Below are 25,411 nucleotides of genomic sequence, written 5' to 3' on the forward strand. Positions count from 1 at the left end.
TTTTGGATGATGTGTTCTTGTGTACAAAATCTTTAGTTCAGATTTGTTTGTCTGAATGTGAAGTTGTGATGATATTCAGTTTGTAATCCTGGCTATAGTATGACCCTGCAATACGACAATAGAAAAAAAAAAATTTAATATTTCCTCAAAATGACTTTTGGAAAAAGTCTGAAATGTTTATGTAATGATCAGTAGAGCCCTAAGATACTATTGGGGTAAGTTATTTAAATGACAGGATTTAAGACTACCAGTTTTAGCAAATATTAGTTCTTCGTGTGATTGCACAATGTGAAATTCTCAGGAAATGTTCAGAACTGTACCTAGGTTTTTTCTCTTTGCATTCAAATTGGTAACAGCAGTGTTCTGATTTCTGCTTCCAGCTGGGCAGTACATATTTCACAGCCTTATGATTAGCATAACTTCATTCCAGTCAAGCATTCCTCATCAGCCTGCGCCAGCTTCAGCTCCCCAAACTTGGCCTTCCCTAAACTGCTTTTGGGAAATCCGAGTGAGAGAGACCACTATGCACACGCTCCCCCTTCTCTCCCTCCTCCTGACGCGTTTTGGTGATCCTAGCTGTAGCATGCTTCTCTGCATTTCTGCAGGTAATTTTGTAAATCATCCAAGGAGTGCAGCAGTTGCTCTGTTTGTCTATTCGATTCATTTTTCAGCCTAAGGTAACTCTAAAGATTGTATCTCCTCTAAGATTTAGTGCAAGAGCTCTTCCTCACCAAACAGTACAAATAGGCACTTGTGAGTACAAGAGCATGAATACCTGAGAATTATTTAAATAAGTAGCAGGCCAAAGCTAAAAGCAAGACCCAAACAAAAAATATTAATCAAAACGAGGATTACCAGTAATGTTTTGTGACCGAGACCAAAGGTCAGCACAATAACCTTTCAGTAATGTGTCGTGCAGTCATGCAAAAGACCTGGTTTCTGTTCCCAGGCTTGGTCTGAACAAACTTGTGCGGTTTGCTTAACCTCCGCAGGGAGAAAGCTTTGCATTGCTCATTGATTTCAAGGGTGACCGTACGGATGGAAGTATGTGCCCTTCTGTCAGATGTTTGGGTCCTGAAATGGGATGATTCTTGAGAGAGCAAGTTTCTAGGGACTTTCAGATGGCTAGAAGTATGTGATGAATGTTAGAAAGAAAGATATGGAGTGCTAGCTTTTAAAACATTTTAACATTGTAAACCCATGAGAAGGTAAAAGTGGATGTAGTGAGTCTGACGACTCCATGCTGGGATTCCCATACGGGAATTCCCAAAGAAGCCTTTTGTGCTCCAAGGTGCTCTGTCAGTACCTACAGAGGTGCTTAAGTTTTTGAGATACTAAAAAGAAAAGAATTTTCAGTGCAAAACTAAATATACTAAAAGAATAAAAGTTAGGGGAGATGTGGTTGCCCTGGTAACCATAAGTCTGATATTAATTAGTATGTCAGTTGGTTTTAGCTGCTGACCTCTTAATGTTTCCCTCTACTTATTTGCAGTAATATTTTTAAAATTCTGTATTCTTTGTTTCTCCTTTATTTCACATTTGTTTATCTTTGGTAGCTTTGTCCCTACTCTCACTGAGTTGTTCAAAGACAAACTTTTTCTCTTCTTTTCCCCATAAGCCCCTCTCTCCTCAAGTGGGGCAGATGAAGAAGTGCAGAACTGAAGTCAACATCCTAGCATCTTCCCTGGAATAAATTCTTTCTAAGAAAATCGTTGTCTTGGGCAAGAAACAGAACTCTTCATTTAAACGTGTGATGCTTCTCATTTATCAAAATGACATGATGATGTGACAATGATGTAGACAAGTAGTAACAAGAGAAAAATAAAATAACTGTTGTTTTGAGCTCATTTGACACAAACTCTTTTTAAATATCAAAAGAACTTTCCATATGTTTTCTGGCGTATGTCATAACCTTGGCATTGGTTCAGGAGCACGTTGACATTAGTTGAGATTGTGAGATGCTTTCTGTTCTTTCTCCTTCTGATTTGGCTCATGGTCATGGACTGACATACCCTTTTAAAGCTTTTTACAATATGTTTTCTAGGCAAGAACCAATTTTCTTCTGGGAAAATTTGACTTTGGGTGAAAACAAGGTGACTAGAAGAAAAGGAGGTGAAAGTACAAAGTTAGCTTCAAATCACTGCCTGTCACCATCTTGAACTATTTTTTTTGCTTACCTTTGGGAGAGGTGCATTTGGAAATAGCACAGCAGCAGTAATCAGCAGTGACTATCTTGTATGGTAGAATTTTCCTTGGAGGTATACATGTTCTAAGTGATTTACTTCTTGCAGCTTAAAAACATGTTATTCTTCAAATATTTAGTCCTCTTATGCCTGTTGCTCTATAGTAAATACTGTGGAAAAAACCTTGTGGGTCTGCAAAATAGTTCTTTGAAGTATGTTTTCAAGTCTTTCTGCTTAGATACTGTTCTTCTGTTTTCTGGTGATTTCTAAACCACAAAACACAATGAAGGTTCCTCTTACTGGCCAATTTAGGTATTAGATGTAGCTGTTATTTCTGAAGTCCAAACTTAAAATCCTAAGTCAGTGAAGAAAGGCTGGTGTCACAAGTTTTAACTGAGGTTAAAATAGCTCCAAAATGAATGCTATAAATACTTAAGAACGAATCCCAGTAAAGCAATTCCAAAGTACTAAAAGGCAGGCCCCTGAATGTATATGTATGGAATAGAGTGCTATTTAAGGAAGTGCAACAGCCTGCCTTCTTCTGAAGCAAATCTTGTTTACTGATGATTTTATTTAAACTTTTCTGATTTAGATATGTTTTGTGATTAAGATCTTCTATTCACACTGCCCTAATACAGAATCATAGAACCATAGTACAGCCCAGGTTGGAATTTACATTGAAAGATCATCTGGTCCAACCGTCCATGGGAAAGGGAGCCTAGATGAGATTATTTAGCACCCTTGAACCACTTGCATCTTGAAAACCTCCAGCGATGGGGACTCTACCGTGTCCCTGGGGAGGTTGTGCCAGTGAATGATTGTTCTTACGGTAAAAAACTTATTTCTTACGTCTAGGACCAATGCACTGTTTGATAGCTAATTTGAACTTCTGTTTTGAAGAGATTACACGAGCTTTGTGTGTATGAGATAGAGGAATTTCAGTGGAAGTAGACAGATGCATTTGAGCAAAGTTTTCTTAAGGGGATTTTATTCTTTTTTTTGGGGGGAAAAAAAAATCTGAAGATCAATTCCAAGTCTAGCTTTGTTGCTTCAGAAGTAGTTAGACTGAGATAATTTTGCCTTGGCTTCACTCTTTGTGAAATTAATTCTTAAGCTATCAACCCAAAACATTATATAGTTAGTTACTAAAAGTATGAGTGTATGGGGCACATTTATATCTACCTCAGATCTGTATCCTTCTGATGCATCAAGCTAAGCAGTCTAATAATATCACAGCACATCATGACAACATGAAACCCAGTTGACCAGATGGTTCTCTGTGGCTCCAAGAAGTACATTTGGCATCTGCAAGAGCACAGTCTTTTTTGTATCATAATTTTCCTAGGCATTTCCCCAAAATTACTAAGAGAGTAAAACTTCCAAACAAACTCTAAAAAGCTTCTCTGCCACTAACCATCTTACTCCATATTTGAGCACCTTATTAAAATATTTTGGCATCCAAATTTGTGGATGAAGTCAACATTTTTACATTTCTGATGCAGAGGATACTGGCAATCCAGACACAGCTATTGATCAGTTTAATTTGCTGTTCATGCAGCAGGCCACCCTTTGACAGACGGTTTTGCGTTTGTAGATCTGTGCTCGCTCAAACCCCTTGATTAGTCAAAAACATTAAGCATTTTTATAAATAATGGTATTTCACATGGAACACCCCAGAGATCCAGCATCTTGCTTTAACAGCCCAAAGAAGAAATATTGCTGGCAGCAGATCAGGAAATTGAAATATAAACTTGCATCTTAAATTGCATACAAGTGCAAACTGGTATTAGATGATGTAACACCTTAGCTTTTCTAGTAAATGAAGTAAGGAGAAAAAATGTTAACTATTATATGGCTAAAAAAAGTGACGCACGTGATTAAGAATAGCTAGTCTTTTATTAAATGTCTTTGAAATGGTGTTATGTTTAACATCTCAATATTCACTTAAAAGCATAGTCTAGCATAAGGATGGCTTCTACACAAAGGAAACCAACTTTTTTTTTTCCCTCCAACAAAATTCCCTAATTGCGTGTGTATTCTATACAACGTTGCTATTAGTGACAGAAAAATTATTTTGCTTTATCTGAAACCCATTTGGACAATGTTAGCTCTAAATCTTAACTCCATCTTGACTGCTGAGCCCTGCTCAGTAAGAGGGACACTAATACAGATGTGGGAGATGGGAACACAGTGCAAGTTTCTGAAAAAAGAACAAAAATACTGTGGGAGGGGGGAAAAAAAAAAGTAGAAAGTGAAGACAGAGATTATGGAAAAGGTGCATGAAGGAATAAAAGGAAGGGCAAAAATAAATTTAAAAGTTCTGATAACGTATGCTGTAGGTTGCACTACCTCTGTCATTTTGGGTAAGAATGTTTCTATTGCTTATATATGGGCCAACAGGCAATTCTATGAACTCTGATATTTCAAAAAGTTGAATCAAATGAAGAAATGTAGAATAGATATTAATCTTTATGTTCAGGAAAGTGGTACAGGCTTAAAACAAAGCTTAAGGATTACAGATCCTCAAACTTGCTGAGATGTATATAAATGTCACTTCACAGAGTTTGTATAGCAATCCCAGTTGTCAATATTACAGGTTTAATTATTGTTGACTTCAACTTTAGGGAGCAACCTCATCAAGGAAGGGCAGTGTGCGTTTACTGTCGCTCCTTGTAGCCTTGCACGAGGGTAAGGATGCTGGCAGACCTCTGTGCCGTTAGTGCAACGGTGGTATTTGTTGTGTAGGATTATTCTATGTTGTTGCACTGTCAAAATATAAGGTAGCAAATGTGACACAGTTTCCCTACAGCTGTGCAATATGTTTTCACCCCACAGGACAAATATGAACGGGAGGAAAGACATGAATGTTAAAATAACAGAAGGTAAGGAGCCAGCCCAGCTCTCAAGCCTGTAACTGTGGCTGTGGGTATACAAACAAATTACTGTGGGGTGAGTTCATTGTAAATTCATAGCGCTGGTTACTGCCTTAGTACATGCTTTTGATCTGTGGTTAATGCGAAGTAGTGTGAGGTAGTTCTTGTGCACCAGAAATGTGTATCCGGGCAATTCCCAAGAGTACCTGCTGGCCTGTGAATTCACACGCTGCTCTACCTCGTGTGCGTGCTCTTATCGTGGCAGCTAGCATAATGAACATGGCATCCTAATATGTTGCATGAGTCAAATGAGCACATATGTTTCAAATTATGTTTAACCTGATAAAGACATAGTTCTGTCAAGACTGCAGCATTTTATTTTTTTTTTTAAAATTGGGAATTGACATTTAATTTCAAATGCAGAATAGACAATAAGGTTGGTATAGAGGCGTGACCAGCAGGTCGAGGGAGGTGATCCTGCCCCTCTACTCTGCTCTTGTGAGACCCCACCTGGAGTACTGCGTCCAGCTCTGGGGGCCCCAGCACAGGAGAGACATGGAGCTGTTGGAGCGAGTCCAGAGGAGGGCCACGAAGCTGAAGGGAGGGCTGGAGCACCTCTCCTGTGAGGACAGGCTGAGAGAGTTGGGGTTGTTCAGCCTGGAGAAAAGAAGGCTCCGGGGAGATCTAATTGCGGCTTACCAGTACCTGAAGGGGGCCTACAGGAAAGATGGTGAGGGACTGTTTATGAGGGAGTGTAGTGACAGGACAAGGGGTAATGGGTTTAAGCCGAAGAAGGGTCGATTTAGATTAGATGTCAGAAAGAAATTCTTTCCTGTGAGAGTGGTGAGGCACTGGCACAGGTTGCCCAGAGAGGTTGTGGATGCCCCCTCCCTGGAAGTGTTCAAGGCCAGGTTGGATGGGGCTTTGGGCAACCTGGTCTAGTGGAGGGTGTCCCTGCCCATGGCAGGGGGGTTGGAACTAGATGATCTTTGAGGTCCCTTCCAACACTAACCATTCTATGATTCTATATACTTGGCTGTCAAAAACTGGTTAAGCTGGCTTTGGTCTAGCTTTTATTTTTTTGCCCAGAAGTAACTTTGTAGACATAAATTAAAGCATGCAAATACCTGCTTGATCTGAGGCTGCAGTAGGCAATTAAGTATCTTCTCTGGAAAAACTTTATCTGTAACTATTTCCTTGAGGAGAGGAATAAAAGGAGAGAGGGGTTTAGAAAGCAAGCAGTTAATGTTTTATATTATACTATGACATTATGCCAGTGCAAGCAGTTGTATGATCAGTCCTTGCGTTTGGAAAATGGATTCACATTGGTAGCTGGACCTGCACAAGGGGCACGATCAGAAGATCTCTCGTTTCATCCCTGGACAGGTAGATAAGGATGCCTCATGACTTTCAGGGTTTTCTGTCCTTTCTGACAGTTTACCTAGGGATTCCTGGGGAAGAGTAAAGATATCACTGCTAGTGTGATCTAGTTACCTAAAGCAAATGAAAAGGTCTTAAATGCAATTGCTGTAAGTTTTTGACAAATGTCATTATTTAAATATAAAGGCACGAAGGAATAAATTTTCAAAGCATTGCCTGGAGGATTGGGTGTATTTTTTTCTTTGTAGTTAGAGGAGTAGTACATTTTAGACTTTGTCCTGCATTTGAAAGAGCTCAGTAGATGAGATCTGAGGGCCTGTGAGTTTAGGAAACTTTGCTTTAGGAGGTCCAGATTGAACCTTAAAAGCTGTGTATAGCCCTCAAAGCCTGGCCTGCGTATTCACTTTCCTTGTCATTTCAAGGTGAGGAGAACATTGTTTGCTCACAGGCTTTTCATTAATGTTGAAGGGAAATCACAAGAACAATCAGCTCTCATGATGGTTTGAATTTCTTTTTGTAACAATTCATGTGAATAGGTCTGCATATGCAAGCTAGACATAGCTTTAGGGCTGCTCTTAAATTGCCAGTGTATATGCCAGTTGCATTAAAATCAGACAGGTCTGGCTTTAGTGCAGCACTTTTATTTGTAGGACTAATACTTGGAAATGCCACTTTTTCTGCAAGTAAGGGCTAGATGCTAAATGGATGGACTGAGTTCAGATTTGAGGTGAGGGGAGTTGTGGAAGCTGTGGAAAAACCTATCCTCTTTATTTCTTATGTTTTCACCTCAGGATTGCTCTTAAATTATTATGCAAACAACTAAGCAATGTCTTTTAGCCAGCTGCGTTAGCCATTCTCTTTGAAGCAGGTGTGCCACAAAAGCCTGTCAGCACTTTCAGACATCAGTGAGCTCCCTTGGTGTGCCTTTGATTAGGAGTGATGCTTCTCCTCGCTTCATTCTGTTTAAAGCAGAGCTACTATAACGCAAGTCCTCTTTATTTGCTAAGACAGAGAAATACAAAATAAGCTGAGCCCTGTTTACCTGAATATGGGGGACCACAATAAAGCAGTATATTTCTCCACCTGACACACCAAGTGCAAGAGCTACTTGCAAATCCTTAAAGGTATCAAAGACTTCCCAGGTGAATGCTGTTGGGTATTAAGGAATCTCTGGTGAGTGGCCATGGCTAATGAGGTAAAAGTTTCAACTTTTTGATCACTGTTAGCTAAGAATGCATGACCTCAGACATCCTGTATAATGTGGTTACCCAGCTATGAGTCTGGCTGAGCTGGCTACATACCTACTCTGCTTGCTGGTGCCCACTACAATGAACTGTATTGATTCTGCTGTGTTTTTGGCTGGCAGCAGCAGAAGTGATGAGTTCAGCTAGAAACATGGTTTCCAACGGCAAGAATGCTTTGTTCATGGTGACAACTAGGGGTGCTGGAGCTTCGCATCTAAGGAACCAGTAGCATGGGAGCAACAGCTTTCTGTTAAGCACTGAGGCAGGCACTGCTGTTACTGGGACAGATGAGCTGCTGTAAATCACAGGGCCAGAGTTACAGACATCAGTGACAGCTGGGGCACGAGGAAATCTTGACTGTATGTCCTTTCCACCAGTAGAGCCACAAGGTGCTGGTGGCATGATGTAAACAAGCCTTACCTATAGCTAGATGTCTACACTGCATGTACAGCATGGAGAGACTGCTGTTGGAATGAGGTGGTGAAAAACACCTATTGCTTGCACAAAAAAAATGTTTTTAAGCATCAGTCAGGGTCATTTGTCCCTGTTTACCATGATGATCTTTACATTGGAATTGTAAATTTCACAACATTTTAAGAAAAGAAGGGAAGGGTCTTGTGGTCACCCCCCTTCCTGCTCACATTTATGCATTTAAGCTGTTTTTAAGGTAGTGTGTGTGGAATTGCATAGGTCAGTAATAAGCACCTAAGACCTGAGCTGGGGATAGGAAACAAACCAGCAGGTTGGGAGGGAGGTGGGGAGTCAGTGTTGTTCCCAGGGAGGGGAAAGGGAGCTCATTCATGATGATGGGGAGCAGTGCTGCTGCTGGGGAGGTCAGGAGGGTGGCAGAGGGTACGAAAAGGGATGAGGAGGCAGGGACCCCTCCACAGGGGTGTTAGGAAGGAAGAGAAGATCAGCATGGAGGCAGGACCACGAGCTGCTGCGGATGGGAGGAGGAAGGAATCCTGCGTGACTTGGAGGAAGGAAAGAAGCAAAACAGGGAACGCACAGAAGCGGTGGGATAGGGTCCCCTGTCCAAAGGAAGGGCACCAGGTATGCAGACACCTCTTTGGCAAACATGGGAGCTCTAGTGAAGAGTTGCATCATGCTCTGAAACAACAGGCAGAATCTCAACAAAATGTAAAACCTTGTAGATAAATACCCTGGGCCGAACTTGTGTTATTTAGTGTTGCTACTGACCTGAGAGGCTGTTGCAGCTCACTATTTTCAGCGATCACAGTGTTGTAGCCCACTTTTGAAAATGGTGGCTGAGCTTTTTCACGCCAAGCCTTTGCCTTCTAATGTTTTCAGGGCCATTTTTGTTTCCTCCCAGCAAAGGCTGAGGAGGTTGGTTCCGTGTGGAAGAAGTGTGGTAGATATTTCTGCTGGAGCGTAAGATGGGTGAAGCTTGTGCATACAGTCAGTACGCTTGGCTTTTGCGCCAGTGAAATGTGTAATGTTACAGAGAAGTCCTTTGGCTGTTCTTTTGAGGTGTGGATAGTAGGATTTTAAGAAAACAGGAATTAAGAGGTCCTTTCAAACACATAAGGCCTTTGCACTTACCTGCTGAAAATATGTGTTAAAGAGAATCAGGGTAAAAGAGGGTTTGAAATCCTTGGGAGTAAGCAAATAAAAGACTGTCTGGGTGTATGTAGTCTTGTGTGTAAATCAGAGATTGTTTATTGCGAGGTTATATCCTCAAAGCAGCTGTTCACAATAGCTTGTTGTACCAGTTCTACAAGATTTTCTGAAAGAAAATCAAGATACAAAGCTTGCTGTTTGCTTGCCAATGTTTGTTTCACACGAGTCCTGCATCTTTGCACCCTGTGCTGGGAGTCCTTTTGCTTTGAGAAGGAGCTCTCTTTCTCTCTTGATCAGGAAAAAAATCCAGCTCAAACCCAAAATAAAGGGAGGAAAAAAGTATTCTTTCTTTCCATTTTTGTTTTCCTTTCAGAAGCTGGGAGTTAGGAGGAAGGGAGAAATGCTAGAAATTGAGATACGTTAAGAGTGGGCTTTAGAGCACGTTTAGCTATAATCGTTGTTATACACCCATGTGTGTGTCTCCTTTTATTACCAGCCCTCCACGAAACGTGGAGATTAGCACTAATCATGCGGAAGTGTTTAAAAATTCAAGCAGTGACAATAGGAAGTGTCAGACAGTAATGGAATAAGTACGGCAAAATTACAAAGACAGCAGCTATTCATTAATAAATTAGAAGCTTGTAGGGTTTTTTTTTTTAAAACTGAAGGCATCTAACTTGGAAATTATGTTCTTGTAGATGAAACTTTATAATTTCCCTTTCACCCCATTTGGGGGAAAAAAATAAATCCCTTTTTAATCATAGACCAAATCATGTGTGCATTCAGAAGTAAATTTAGTAGCAGGAATTAGAGCCACAGCTGCCTCCGAGGGACAGGTGGGGAGCTGCAAGGTGTAACCCTGGACATGGGGTGAGAAAGAGGGTGTAGAGCAAGCCCTGGCACGCAGCACCTTTCTCGTGCTCTCTGCTTAATGACAACACTGGTGGTGTTTATGAGATAGCCAAAACACGATGTAAGAAAGGTCTAGCTAAAGTCTATGTTACGTTCAGGTAATTTTGGTGGCGTTACCAGGAGGTGCAGGGTGGTGTTTCCTTGATGCACAGCCCAGCTCAGCACCGCACCTTGGTGTCGGGCGCTCTGCGGGTGCTCTGTGTGGGATTCCCCGGCGCGGGGCTGTGACTCTGTGTTTAGCAGGGGACAACCCCACCTCCCCCTCCTTTTCAGGCTGCTGCGCTCAGAACACCACCCAGATCTCTGTGCTCATGTTTTCCATTTAAAAGCATTCAGGGCGGCTGAAGTGAAGGGCCACCCAGTGCTTCGAGCGAGCAGCTGCAGTAGTGGGTCTCACACTGGCCAGAGCGGAGCATGTTCTCACTTACCCGCATTAAATATGGGTGGCCACGGGTCCCTCGGGAAAGTGCGTTTTCTCACTATCTGGAGGTGGCAACTATTGTCTGCCTTTCCAGCTTTGCTGCTCGAAATAGTTTTCTTCTGCTTCCTGCATCTGCAGAGTTGCGTGCGTTCGATGGTCTTGAAAAACATCACATGGGAGAAAACCTTTTGAATCTGCTGCTCTGGTGTAGAGGGACCAGCTTAATGAGAAACGCTTCTCTTTAAAAAAGTTTTTATTAAATAAAATCCCTTGTTTCTTTCTCCAACGCCTGCCCCTTTTGCTCCCTCCTCTTTCCCAAATGAGGACTATAGGTGACTTTTGCATGTAATATATTTTTCTGATCAGCCCTCTGAAGGCTAAGTCCCCTGATCTTCTGTACAAAAATGCCATTTCTTATTAATTTTTTATGAACTGAGCTTATTAACCTGCCTTTCATTTTGTGTGAACTGTAATTAAAATGTACGAAGAATTTGACTTGCAACGTGCCCTTCTGGGTCTGTTGTTGGGTCTGCCTTAGCAGCATGCATCAAGAGCACATTGAAACATTGATTTTTATTTTTTTAAAGGAAGACTCAAGTCATTTCACAAGGGGCAATAGGAGCCTTTGAAAGAGGAACCCAGGAATGCTTTTTCCTTTGGGCAAGATTTGTGTAGCCATGGCAGGTACCAGCATAGACCTCTGGCTGGAAATGCAAAGAATGAGCTCAGATCAGTCAGCTCTAGCAAAGTCAACACAACCTGGTCTCCAAATAGCTATTTTATTAGGTGATGGTTTAAATTTCCTTCCCCTCTTTTTTTTTTTTTTTTTTTTTGGGGTGGGGAGGGATATTGATGAAGAAGGTAGAGGGGAGTAATGTAATTTGTGACCCTGCTCGAAACATTACTAGAGCAAAGTGAAAATTGTTGTTGTTCTGTGTAACCCATGAAGACAAATTCAGTGGCAGCCTGGGCAGGCTGCTGGATTTTAGAAATCGGGGATAGCCCATGGAGAGTCAGGTCACTGGGTGTGCGGTACGGTTTTGTTTCTGCACTTTTAACAGTTACCTTGATGTTTTGAACACTTCTTCCTATTGTTCTTAGGACAATGTAGTTATCATAATAACTGAACGTGATTGTAGATAAAGCTATGATAAAAGCCTTTTTCTGCATTTATACCTGTCCAAAGGCACAACTGACATCAAAGAGTCACTACTTGGCTTACTGGCAATTTTGCCCCCAAAACTTATACCAGGACAGCCAACTTGTAAATGATAACTTGTCAGCAGTATTTGCAGGGGGCTTTACTTGTGTGAGTGTTTTTTGTTGTTCTTCGGTTTTGGTTGTGTGTTTTTTTGGTGGGTGGGGGTTTTTATTTATTTTTAAATTTCAAGTTACATTTCTGTTATACTATGATCAACTATGACTCTTAGCTTTTATTTTCTTGGTACTAACTTTCTAGCCATTTTTAGGGGGAGGAAAATACTGGAGTCACAGTCTATGTGTATTATATGGCTGAACCCTCCTCCAGTGCAAGTAAGGAGTAGAGAGAATTATTTCAAACACCACAATTTTTAAGCAAGCTTGATTGTTGATAGTCGTGACTGATACAGACAGATCAGAAGATGACAATTTCCACTATTTTAATGTAGTCGTTCAGAGGTGGGTGTTTTCCCTTTTCTTTGGCGACCTGTCTGATTATCTCTGCTTCTGCCTTTTCATACTGTGTTGCCCTCAGTCTGCTTTTTGCAACCCACAATTCATATTGTGAATGGTAAGGGTCAGCATAGTTGCCCTTGTAATCTTCCCATTGCCCTACCTTAAATCTCCCCATTGCCTACATTTTAAAAGAAAGCCTGATGTTTTGTTGATTAGGAGGTGGAGGAGGAGATGTATGTGATTTTTTACATATGTATGATATATAGGCTCCAGCGTGGCCTGTCCATACATGCAAAGTGCTAATTCACTCGCTTCTGGGGGGTCAGAGTTAGAGGAGGGCTGGGTGGGTGGGGGCTGATTTCTCGTGAGCATCCTCTGGTCTTTGCTCCGCTCTGTGGCTGAGGGTATCGCAAGGCAATGCACAGTTTAATGGGAGAAGATGTCGGCTTTTTCCGTAGCAGACTGAGCGCAGCCTTTCATGATGCCTGTGTTTTCCCAGACCAAACCGAGTCTGGTGAGGGGCTCTGGACCAGCCTGTCATTTCAGTCGAGTTGTGTCTTTGCACTCCAATTGCTTCTGGTATGTGCCTTAATTAATTAAATAGTATCATCGGTCCAAAGAAACCTCCTCCTCTTTCCTCAGACAGTGGCTTGCTCAGATGATTTTTCATTAAAAAACCCCAGTAAGACTGTTTCTTTTGATGCTATTCTCTTTCTTTCCCTTGTGCAGGGGTAAGCCAGCTTCATTATGAAGGCAGCGTAGCCCGGCAGTTCTTAGCTGTGGATAAATAGTGGGGCCTTTGAGCCGAGCCATTCCAGATGACCTAGGATGAATTGGGCTGCATTCCTAGCGAGAGCACCCCTTTTTCTAAACAGATGAAAAGCTGCCTTTAAAGCACACCCGTATATAACTTGTTTGGGGGCAGATGTTTTTCAGCGTTGCTTTTTGCTTTCCTGAGAATACAGCATAAGGTTAGCAAAATATTTAAACTGTAACATAGTCACAGGCTGAGTGCTCAAGGTTTATTTAAGGGAGGAGAGTGCTATTTATGGAAAGCATGTGGTTTAATTTCCCTCTTCTTCCCCCCACAAAGTGGGAATGATTCTTTGGGGTTTGGCACGCTTTTCCATACAGTATGTGAAAGGAAGAGAGGAGGAAGGTTTTTGGAAACTTGCCATACATTCATGTCCACTTTCTCACCCCAGGTGTGAAAGCTTACTGATTATCGTATTTTGTGAGTTCATATTTTACCTGCTAGGTTTTAAGCAGTATTTTTGATCTTTTCCTTTACAATCAAACAATGCAATTTTCTCCCCTTCGTAGTAGTGGTACGTTGATAATCTGAATTAAGTGCAAATTATGGGTGCCGATTAGGAGCAAAATGAGAAAAAGACATCACAGCTCTTACAAATCCTTCATTATACTAAACTGCCAATTTTAAAGTTCATTTCATTGCTTTTAAAGTGAAACGTTTAAAAGAAGTGTGGATAGCCGGAAAGGTTGCCACGCTGCTTAAAAAAATATTAGATGATGATATGAGATACTTGGTTGTCATTGTGTCAATTATGGCTCGTCAGGCAACATTAGTCTTTGATGTCTGGCATTTGTGGAAGACAGTTATATGAGAGTGCTAAAAAGCCCTGAAAAGTATGTTTGTTGGTTTCAGGGTTGCGTAAGATATTCAGCTCCGGCAAAGGGTCTTTACAGTCCAATATTGGCAAGACAGGTAAATGTCTTTTATGACTCAAGAAAATGTTGTAGCAATTCTTTGCCTGATCCTGGGGGAGTCTGCAATGGCCAGCCCAAAAATAGGACTTGAAGAATGGCAACTTGCTGTGCAGCGTACAGGATCGCAAGCTTTTGCACAAAACACTGCACGCCCTAAATTTAGAAACCAGTGCTTACCTCCAAGGGATGTCTCAAGGCCCGTTTAGAGCAGCCATGCCTTCTCGCCTGGTTGAGGAGCATGGTTAGCTCTCGGCAGGACTGATGCAGGAACGTGGTGGAGCTGAGAGACAATCTGTGCAACGTGGGGTTTCTGCCTTTCCGTAAGCTTAGGAAACGATTAGCTATCAGATGCTACACCCATGCTGGAGGTTTGAAACCCTTAGATTTTCATTCAAACCATTAAGCATTTTCATCTAATGAAAATCATTTTTTCTTTAAAAAAGGAAAACATTTAAAACAAATAACTATTTTTTTTTCCTAATGACTTTTTTGATCTAAGAGTTTTCAGAGTGCTTAGCCTTGCAAGTTCAGAACTTTTTTTTTTTTTTTTAAATTGCTTTACAAATCACAGGATGTTTCTGTGGTGAACATACATCTGTGCTGGCTTTCGCTGAGCTTTGGAAATAGGTCAGGAATTAAAGCTCTGGCTTTGTGGTTCTGAGGAAAGCCCTTAAGAAACTCTCTCAGACATAAGAGGGTAAAGAGGGGTCACTGGAAATACTGTTTGACCATATATAGATAGCATGGTCTCTCCTGTCTGCATGTATGTACAGCTGTACTCCCACATATATGTATGAGCTGTTGAAACTCCTGCTCTTCAATGCTTGCTTAGAAAGGACAGATTGTTGCAGGAAAATAAAGAGGTAGTCATGGGAAAACATAAGAGAAATGCTCTGCCTTTATGTGGCGGTGGTAACTCCTTATGCGCCATGAGCTTAGCTATATGTCCCAAGCTTAGCTCTATTGTTTCACGTACCTCTGCGAAAAACCCCCTATGCGAGGCGTGCATTTACTGTGTGGTTGCATTGCCATGGAAACCGACACCAAACCTCATTCACACATGGTGCCTGGCTACGGACGGATAGAGGTCGCGCGCTGGCATCTGCCCTGTGCTGCCCTCCGGTCTTTTGCAAGCTCTCCTAAGAGGCAGGGAGCGAGAAGAGGAATGGTGCCTCGCAGGAGAAGGGATGAGGAAACAAATTGCACAGGGAATGAAATTGGCCAATAAAGTGTGAAAACATAACCATTTTGCCCCGCTCCCAAACATTACTGTTTTGCTGTAGTTTAATAATGTTGCTTTTTTGATCTCAGAATAAGAGTGGAAATGAATAATCGCTGCAATATTAGAGGGAGGTGCTTGGGTCATTTCTTATTCCCTCACCCTGGGTCTCAGCAGGACGGTATGGAGGAGGTCTGGGTGAGCGAGGCATGCACCCGACGAGCCAGGGCATGAAGCACAGGGGTGGAGAGCTTTGACATAGGAATTAAACCTGGACATGATTTCTGTACTATTTCCTGCAACATTTATTAAAGAAAAAAAAAGTTCAAAGCCTTCGCAAAAAAACCTCAAAACACCTCAAGCTAAAGAGAAATGAAATAAACCAAAATCCAACCTTTGGGGTAAATGGAATTCCCCTATACTGGTGAGGCTTTTCTTTGCAGCAGGAGGGCAAAAGAAAGATGGGATGGCAGGAGAGAGTTTGCTGGGTTTTCTTCTCCAAAACACACTTTTCCTTTCCTTTGGCATAAGCAACTACTTCCATCTGTCCCTAAGTCCCTTATTTATTAGACCTGCGGGTGGCCTTTAGACAACCTCATAACAGTGTGGCCTTTCGCTATCCCAAAACATTAATTTCCAGGCAAGCTGTGTAGGCAGCCTGCCTTCGCGGTGTGCACAATTGTTCATTTCTTCTGTGCCCAGGTTCGGGAGAGCGGCTAGTGCTTTCTGACACACCCCCCCCTCCCCTGCCCCCTCCCAGAGCCCTCTGTGTGTGCCCTCTGTGAGACACAGCGCAGCCAAGAGAACCCCCCGGCCTCTGAATACCGCCTTCAGATGAAGGAGGCAAATCACATTTACAGCCGCTGTAAAGAGGACCAGTTTCTTTGTTGTGGACGTTGCTGATTTTAACTAGCAAAAGGTTAGCATGGCTAAAGGACTGGAAATCTGAGCACAGTACAAACCGTAGGTAATGCATGAAATCAGTGCAGCTTTAAAGGTGCTTCTCCCTCTCTGTACCTCCTGCTATCTCTTTCCTAAGGTTGCTGAATAGAACCAAACTAGCTGGTGGGTAAGATGGACATACTAGCAAAATCTTGCTGCATGTTTGTTTCTCCTCCTGCTTTCCAAGAAACATGTGGGGCCTGTGGGCAATGTGCTGTAGTGTCAAAATATTTTAAGCACTAAGCTATTTCTTTGGGAGCTGGTAGTTATCTGAAACTATAGGCACTTAATCTCAAAGTGTTGTAAATTTAAGATACCTTTTATTACACATAAATACTTTCAAATCTGGGACCTGCCTTGCATAAATGTGCAATAACACACTCAGACTTGGCCCCTGAGAGAGCTGTAGTCAGGTGGTTGTTTAACAACTTGTTGAGGGAAAATTGAGCGCCAATGCAAGGTGAAGCTCCGAGCTGGTTGGGGAGCTGCACTGTGGCTGCCGCTGCCTCCCCGCTGCGTGTTTCCCCACAGCAACCCTGCTCCACGCCTCTTCCCATGGGGGATGTGTCAAGGACGCAGGCCGTGGAGGCAGCGATGGGAGATGCGAAGCTTGTGCTGTTATTCCCTTGGTATGAAGCAAACCGGTGTTTCCAGGAGGCTTTGTGCTTGGTCAGTTTGAAGTCAGGTGCAAGGTGCTTGTGGTCGTGCTCACAACTGGGATCCCTGATGACTGCATTTGAAATCCTGTGCTCCTGTGAGAAACCAGGTGTAACTCCTTTATCTCGGCATCCTCTGATGCTGCTCGTGTGGGTGCAGTACAGACACGTCTTGAGCTGTGGCCTCTGCACCTTGCTGTACCCTTTCGTGTCTCTTCTGCTTGCCCTCAGTTGTGTCAGTAATGGTAATATTAGTATGATGACAGTCCTGCAAGATTCTCGATCGTGCATGTGTGCCAAAGCTGACCACAGTTATCCGCCCCCCTGATATGATCCCAGGCAGTGGGGTGAGATCATCACCATGAAATCACTGAGCTGCAATACCATGTGGGTCCAGCTCCAGCATATTCAAGCTGTGCATGGCTTATTGTCACGTACATGTGTAATTGCTAACTGGGTCTTCATGTGGTGGTGCCCTGAAAATGAGTTGCTGTCATTTTCTCTTTGATTAGTCTCCTCTCTAATTGAAAAGAAGTCTTCCCTTGAGGGAGGTTTTTCTTCATGTATCTTGTTAGCGTATGTTTTTTTCTGAATGATAAACTTACTTCCCTATATAGGTCCTAGAAAAAATAAATGGACTGACAAAGATTAAATATTCCCTCTAAACATGAGGCTGACAACATTCAAGTTTAAAAAAAAATAATCTGAAAGTCAACCTTGTTTCTGGTCTTTTCTTGCAGCTTTTAAAATGTCACTGCCAAGAGAAATGACCGCAGTGGTGAATGAAGCTATGGAAAAAACAGAGCTGAATCTCTCTTTTTTTCATGTTGTTGTTTATCATTATAGTATCTAGTCTTCCCTCTTGAAAATGTAAGTCAGGGAAATGTGTGCACTGAAGTTCAGAAAAAACCACCTGGGCTCTTTTTAGCACCAAAGTATTTGGAATGTATAAAGATTACCTCGAGAGACATGCTTTGTTCATGAAATGAATTGGTGAAATTTGGCATGCTTCTTAAAGAGGCCTTTTGCCAGTCTTTCCCCATATTCTTAGCTCATGCCTTTGCATAATGATGTGATCCGTGGTGGGCAGGAATAATTCAGCTTAACGATGAATAATGGTAACATTTGTGGTCAACTGGTCATGACATTCTCACTTGAGCATTTCTCTTTGGGAACTGCGTCTTCGAGTCATGAGACTTGCAGTAATGTCAAGAGTGAGAGCAGCACAGGAAAAGACTGCATGAGGGAGAAAGGGGACACTTGTTTTATGGGGACCACTGTGGGCGGGGGGAAGGAAAGAAAAAAACCTCTAGCTTGAAATCCTGGTATCTTTTACAATTGTCTCTTTGTGATGCTCCCTCCACCCCAAAGTACTTCTGTGTTTAAATCAACCTATGTCTGCAGCCCTGTGCGCAAAACCCACCAGAGTCTCAGTCAGGGAAAAACAACCTGTAAGACAGGTGCGGTGAGTAGAAAAGGACAGGGAAAGCATCAAGGCAGGAAGAATTTATCTGTAGCCTAAAACAAGCAAACACAAGAAAGAGCAGATGGTTTTAAATGTGCTGGAATAGGAAATGCTACCCCAGATTTAGATCCTTCTGGGCAGGGGAAGAAGGGGAGCATGTTAAACCTGGGGTTTGTGTTTAAATGGGGACACGATGTAAACACTGTCATGCCAGAATGAGCTACTTTCATCATGCCTCATCTGTGTCTGTTGTTTCTAAGTCTTAGGTATCTTTGAAGGTTAAATTTATAGGGATAAATTATTCATTGCTAAGTAGAAAGGGATGTGTGAAAAATGTAGGCTTCCCCACTGCAACTTAAAAAAGCAGAGAAGCTCCTGTGGGTACATACTTGTGGTAGCTGTGCATATAGGAGTAGTTTGGACACTAGTTTTGATTAAAGGCAGGTTTGAAGTACTGTGGTCATGCTGATTAGATGTGTAGGATGCAACTGCTTTGTGTTGAAGCAAAAAATGTGTTTACAGGAAGACGAATAAATGGAAAGGGAGTATCAGTGGTTCAAGGGAGAAGAATTATTAATGTTCCGATGACTTTCGCAGATTGAAAGGCTGGGAAGTTGGTTGTGGGCTAAGAAAACCACAAGTACTCAGGCTTGGTTTAAATTCAGTCTCTCAAAATTTGTTTGAATGTGTGAGTAGGAATCCAAATATTGTGGTGATAGAAGAGCTGACACTCTTTCCATCTGTCAGATGTCATTTACAGGACACTGGAGATGGTTGAAGAACCAGAAAACTACACCGTTCTTCTGTAGTGTAAAATACTACTGAAAATCATCAAGAACCAACAATAAACTTGATTTACAGTTTTGAATAAAGTGACACTAAGAGAACGTGTGCCACCTTATCATGTGTTCCTTAAGAGATTCTGCCAACGTACCCAAAGTAACTCTATCCTCAAAAAGGACAAAAGAAAATCATGTCAAAATAGGATAGTCTTCTGATGTGTCCCATTAGTTGTGAATTTCTGGAAGTATTTTTCAAACTCAAAATAAATTATTCTAAAAAGCAACGGCCTTATTTAAGATGTCACAATTAAGGTAACACAAAGCATGTCAAAATTGTACAGTTTGTGCTGAAGTCTGACTGACCTACAGCTGAAAGAGTTGAAGCTAACCTTGTGCAGCAGAGGTATGTTAAAAATTATTAGTAATAGTGACTCCAGAATTTGACCCGTGGTTATCAGAACAGTTTGGAAAAGTATTTTCACACAGTACGTGCCCAAACTTTTTTTTTTTAACTAACCTTTGCATTTTATCTATGTTCTGTAAGAATTTTTAACTGGAGACTGTAGACCAATTACCCATCCAAAGTAAGCAGGAAAGTTAGCTGGAGCAGAAGAAACGATAACCAGCTTAAACTGGTAAAATATTTTCTTTCATTTGTATGACAACACTATACAAAAGTTCCAGCTGAAAGTGAGGGCCCATGTTGTTTGACATCGCACAAAAGCAGAGTGCAGTGTAGGGAGAGAGTGAGCACAGAGAATGCATGCAGTAAAATACCTGACCTGAGAAAGTTGTATGAAGAGTTTTAGGAAGAAGGAGTAGGAATAATAATGTTAAATTGATTTTGCTAACAGTTAAAATCATATGGAGGTTTGCTTAAAATCCTCTGAATCTGCTTTTTATCTGAGGAGAGGGATGTGAGAAGCTTGATTTTAAGCTGGAGTAACCTACAGGAGCTGCATTATTTCAAGATTCTTTTACTTTAAGGCACTGTAATATGCTAGTCTATGACAAGAGAAGAATTTCTCTCAATCACAGCATAGAAATAGCAACTGTTCCCTTGACAAACACCACCAAAGTCTTTATTGACACTATGAAACAATCTTTCCTTAAGCGGACGGTTGAGCTTCTCAGAATAGTATCTGTAATGCTGCCCAGTAATATTTATATGCACAAAATGGGTAATTGATGACTTGGGACCAATTCAGAGCTGCTGTAGTAGGTTTAACTTTTTTGAAGTCAAAGGATTTGCATATGCCTGCATCACAGCTGAGTACGACCTCTTCAGTTTTTCAAAGTCAGGTTGCTGAAGATAGTAGGGCAGCTGTTTTGGAAATGTATTTTCTAATCATAGCATTCCTTTTCCACTAAGGATGGGACTTTGATCAATTATTTACTTGGCCTCAAACAGGTCTACACTTCTCAAAACCTTTCTTTGTTCAGTTTGTACCCAAACTGCCCGTCCTTGGTATCTATTGGCTTCTGCAGAAAGCAAAAGGCAAGTGATGGCTGCAGTTCCATGCAGCTCTGAAAGGTGAAACAACATAAAGGAAACAATCCTGATGACTGATTTCTTTTTCTTTTTAATCTTCTTTTATTATATGAATGCTCCTTGTGTTAGAATATCCTCAGCAGCAACTTCTCTGCAGTTATCAAACGTCTCAGCTTTGTTTCAGTGCTTAACCAGCTGTAAAAGACATTTTATTGCCTTGTATATTCTTCCACCGTAAAACTTATCACTTAAGTAAATCACTTCACTATTAGTTTATAGATGACTAAAATGGAGAGGTGGTTTGTTTTTTTCTTTTTCTTTTTTAATTTATTGTGACTAGCAGCCAGGTATACACAGGAACCAGTACTTTTGGAGCAAGCAGCAACTCGTACTGCAGAATTTGTAGGAGGGGGTGGTCCACTACCCCACGAGTAATGCAGCGGTCCATATGTCCTGCTGCAGAAGACTAGCTGGCTGCTGTGTGCTGCCAGAGCTGCTTGCCAGCAGGCACGGCTCATTAGGAGCCTAGTCACAGGATATAACTTCTTTGCAGTCAGTTAACAATGCTGCTCTTTAAAAAGGTCCAGATCCTTCCTGATTCAGCAAAGCACTTCAATACATGTTCAAAGTTAAATGCTTGATTAAAGTTTTGTGTAATAAAGATGTGAGGTCTTGTGCTTGAGGTTAAACAGGTAAGTGCGTTCCCAAATCAGGGCCTGACATGTTACGGTTCTTAGAGGTTTCCAGGAATCTTGACTGTCCTGAAATACTGACTTTGCTGCTTTCCAAGCTGAGTATAATCTATAACTGAAAACCAAAACCAAACCACATTACTGCAAAGCATGCAGGAAAGCCTTCTAAAATCTGTTTCCTGGTCATCACTGACGTTTGTCTACCCAAAGAAGTTCTAGCAGACTGTTTACATTTTCATAACCTTAAAATAAACACAATTAAAATAAACTACGCAAACCTCATTTTCAGGAAATGGAGTTTAAAAAATTGGTAAAATGTATTTATTCTTTGTAGAAAGAAGCAATAAGTAATTGAGTTGTTATACGCCTCCTGACTGTAATATTTCTCACCGTACAAGGTGGTATTTTGTAGCCTGGTTCCTATGGTCAAGTAAAGAAGTGAGTATTAGGAAAACCAAAATCCAAGTTTTTGCCTTAGTATTTTATATAACAACTATAAGTATTTAACTTAGTATTTTATGTAACTACTTTCCCACAATTACATGTATATACCATATAAGGGCCACTTCCTGTAATACCCTACTGATAAATCATTACAGTAATTATTAGGAAAATGTTTTTGTTCCAGTTCAGTGGGTTAACAGCAGAATCAAAGCTATTCTCGCATTGATTGCAAGTTATTTATAAATGTAACCATCGTGTTGCCTGTGGACCTGGAAATGAAAACTGGACGGCCAAAGCAGAGACTGCCTTCAAGTTGCTGGAATTCGGTCACAGCTGCAGGGCAGGCGCAGCACCTCCCGCAGAGGCGCTGGGATGTCACCTGCGGGGCTGGCGCTGGCCACCCTGGGGACCTCTGGGCTGAGGGATCAGTGGCCTCGGTAAGGCAGGAATCAGAGATGACAGGAGTCGGTCCCCACTTTCCATTTTCAGATTCACTGGGTCTGTTCAGGGGTAAGGCTCTGAAGCTTCACAGGTTATCATGTTTTGGATATGTTAGGGAAATTTTGGGTTTAGGTGGTGTAATGCACCCCAGAGGTGCAGGTTCTGGAAGCAATGAAATCCATAGAGCTGGGGCAAACTCTGCTACAAGGCCAGCCCCCCAAATCCACATCCTTCAGAGCCTTTCTTTGCCTTGCCCCAAATTTCCATGTATTTCAGCTGAAGCACGCTGGGTTTAATGATGCGGGCCTCTTCTGATGAAAGCATTTGCAGCCAAAGATCCAGCTCCTCCCAGACACAGGAGTGAGCCTGAGCTGGCAGGCTGCATCAGAAAACGGGCAAACTTTGGAAAAGTTTGGACCATATGTGAACTTTGCCACTGATCAAATATAAATAATCCTGCCCAAACCCTAACATCTGACTGGAAGCAGAGCTTTTGAAAAGATCGAACTTGGATTGCAATTTTATGGCTATCTCTAAAATGTTTTATTGCTGTTTTGTGACACTGGAGTATAAATTATGGGGCTGTAAAGACTTGCAGTGTGAAGGTTTTATCCTTTGATCATGTACAAAACATAAACAGTGCCATTTTGTTTCTAGGGAAATTTATGTACATATAAAATACAGCTTAGAAAGCCATGTGTATTAGTAAGAACAACACCTTACTCCATTTTTTTAAGTGTGCGTACTTTATCAGTTGGTAGTGTGTAATTATTGTTAGTCCATTGATGTAGATCAAACAGGAACAAAAAAAAAGAGTGCATGGTTGGAAATATGTGTGTTGTATGTATGTAAACACTACTAGTGTGTAAATAGTGTGTGTAGCACTATATGGATCAGAGAGGTAATGCCTTTTATTAGATGAACTAATAGAGAAAATGTCTTTTGGAAGCACAAGCCCTTCCTCAGGTCTGAAACAAATCTTATACATTTTGTCTGTAAATGTCATGAATTGGCTTATACTATGTGTGTACATCTACATACGTGCCTACGCAAATGCAGTTATATGGATGCAACAACAGCTACAATATTGACTCGTATTAAAATTGCGTGGCCGTGTTCTCTGTTTTTAGAATAGGAATGGTAGCAAATGAAAATGTTTACTCTCCTATTACGTTTTTAAAGCTAATGTAAAACTATGTAATTCAAGAAATGTGTTATATTTCGGAGTCGAGATTAAAGATCAATTCTCTTTATGACTTCATCGGGATTCATCAGTAGCTTACACTGTCCTTTATCACCTGGGTTTTGTATCCAGTATTCCTTCAGATTTTGCTCCGTCCCATGTTGAGATGACTCACCGTCATTTCCTTTCACTATCTCATGCTGAGTGACCATGGGCAGAAAAATTGTTTTCATTGGCTTCTTCTAGTTACAGTTCTTGTTCCAGTAGACTTGCTCAGATAATTTTTTTTCACAAGTTATAAACCAGTTATTTTATATCTGTGAACTCCATATTATTCTCCTGCCCCTAACTTTGGCACCAGTGTCCTTTCCAGTCTCTGGGAAAAATGCTGGTTTATGCTGATTAGAATGAAACTGAGGTGTTAAGTGTGGTTGTCCTGTACTCCAAGACTGGAAGGGCTGGGATATTGGTGGAAGGAGTGCTATAGTGGTGTGAAATACATGGTTTTAGTGGTCCGAAATGATTACTGTTCAAATTTCTTACAGGTAATGTCTTTATCCTGCTATGAGCAGCAGACAGATCACTCTTTACCAGTTGTCAAGGCAAATATTGCTGTATGGTCCTTGCTCTCAGCAACATCCTCAGTGTTCTGGTGACGGGGTGCCTTGGAAGGGCCGCGCAGAACCAGCCTCACACGACCTCTGCACCTCAGGCGCTCTGTGCTGTAAGTACACTGAATGATGTTGTGGCTACCGCTTGGCATTTCCAAGTTGGCTAACTAGGAGTGTTTTGACTTAACATCTGGAAAATTTATTGTGATTTTGATGATTTTGTGCTCGGTGCTTTTATACTGGTTTATTAGCCCCTATAATCAGCAGAAGTTTCCATGATTGTTAGAGAAATCAGTGTTTTTCCTGTAGTGCATTACAAGCAGGCTGTAAACAGCACAAAGGCTGTAATTGACAGGCAGCATCTGATAAAATTCATTCTTTCGCTGCTGTGCCAACAAGAAAGGGAGGAGATGCTTTTGGTTATTTTGAAAGATATATTCCTTAGGACTTACAATACGTCTAGTGGCATCTCTGAATATATATAGAGAGGGATGTTGAAACAATGTTATGTATAGAGGTGTACGTTTTCCAACTGTAAGAAAGATGTGTCTGCAACCTAACTGCACTCACTTTAGCCGAAATAAACACTTTTGGGAAGAATTTAGCTGAATGGTTATTTCTGGTCTGGCAAAGGGGAAACTGACTGAGTGACTGTCATTACTCTGATGCTGATTACTGGAATTGACCAGCTTAAGGGCAATTTGCTAACTTCGTTTAAAAACAAAACTGGTCTTTCTGGGTCCAACTGTGATTTAGAAAGGGAGGAGCTCTAAACCACTTTTTTCTTTTTTTCTTTTTTAAAATAAATATAAATTATTAAAAAAAAAAAGTTTCCTAGCTGAAAACATTATTCGAGCCCCACATGCTGTGGGATTTAGGGAATTAACAGGATGATTCAGACATATAATCCTCACATTCATTCCCACTCCAGAGAATTTTCCTTCAGGAATAAAACTTCTTTCCTGCACTTGGTCAGAAACAAAACCAAACCGAACTCTCCATTCTTTTTTTTCTTTTTTCTTTTTCTTAACTGGAAAGTAAGACAACTAATAAACCTAACATTAAGCTCTGGCGCATGCTGTAGTCCAGTATAATCTCAGGATATGAGCAGTGTGACTTTAGCAGGCCTTTGCAGCACTCCTCCCTGCGAGCTATCGCTCCTTCCCTTTCCTCTCCCCTGCTCCATACAGAGACACGTGCCAGCAGGGGCTAAAGGGTGGTTCAAAGTGTTCCCTTTTTATTTTTTTCTTAGTGGGACAGGAGGCGCTGAGGGCACCGCTGTGTGTATTGGTTTGCATCCATGTGAAAAGACAGACCAAGGGCTCTGCCCCTGAATAACAGAAAGTTGTGATCTTGCAGCCCTGCTGCTTTTTTGATGTAACTCTGGTTTCCTTTTCCTGTATGGCATGGGGGCGAAGGTCATATAAGCTGCAGCAGGAATTAAGAATACTCAGAACATGCAAAATTCCCAAGGTGTGCACAAAGAATCAGTTTATGATGGGTTGC

At 41.5% G+C, this 25,411-nt stretch overlaps 1 long non-coding RNA gene across 1 annotated transcript in view; it reads left to right on the top strand.

Annotated features, from left to right (window-relative positions):
• LOC129203058 (uncharacterized) overlaps nt 1-25,411 on the top strand; it is a 264,016-nt gene that overhangs the window by 183,750 nt on the left and 54,855 nt on the right. The window contains exon 6 of the long non-coding RNA XR_008575906.1: nt 23,840-24,018. This is a non-coding gene — a long non-coding RNA (uncharacterized LOC129203058). The remainder of the gene's footprint in view (nt 1-23,839; nt 24,019-25,411) is intronic.

This window comes from Grus americana, chromosome 2 (assembly GCF_028858705.1).
Source record: "Grus americana isolate bGruAme1 chromosome 2, bGruAme1.mat, whole genome shotgun sequence".
In the NCBI taxonomy this organism is placed as follows: domain Eukaryota; kingdom Metazoa; phylum Chordata; class Aves; order Gruiformes; family Gruidae; genus Grus; species Grus americana.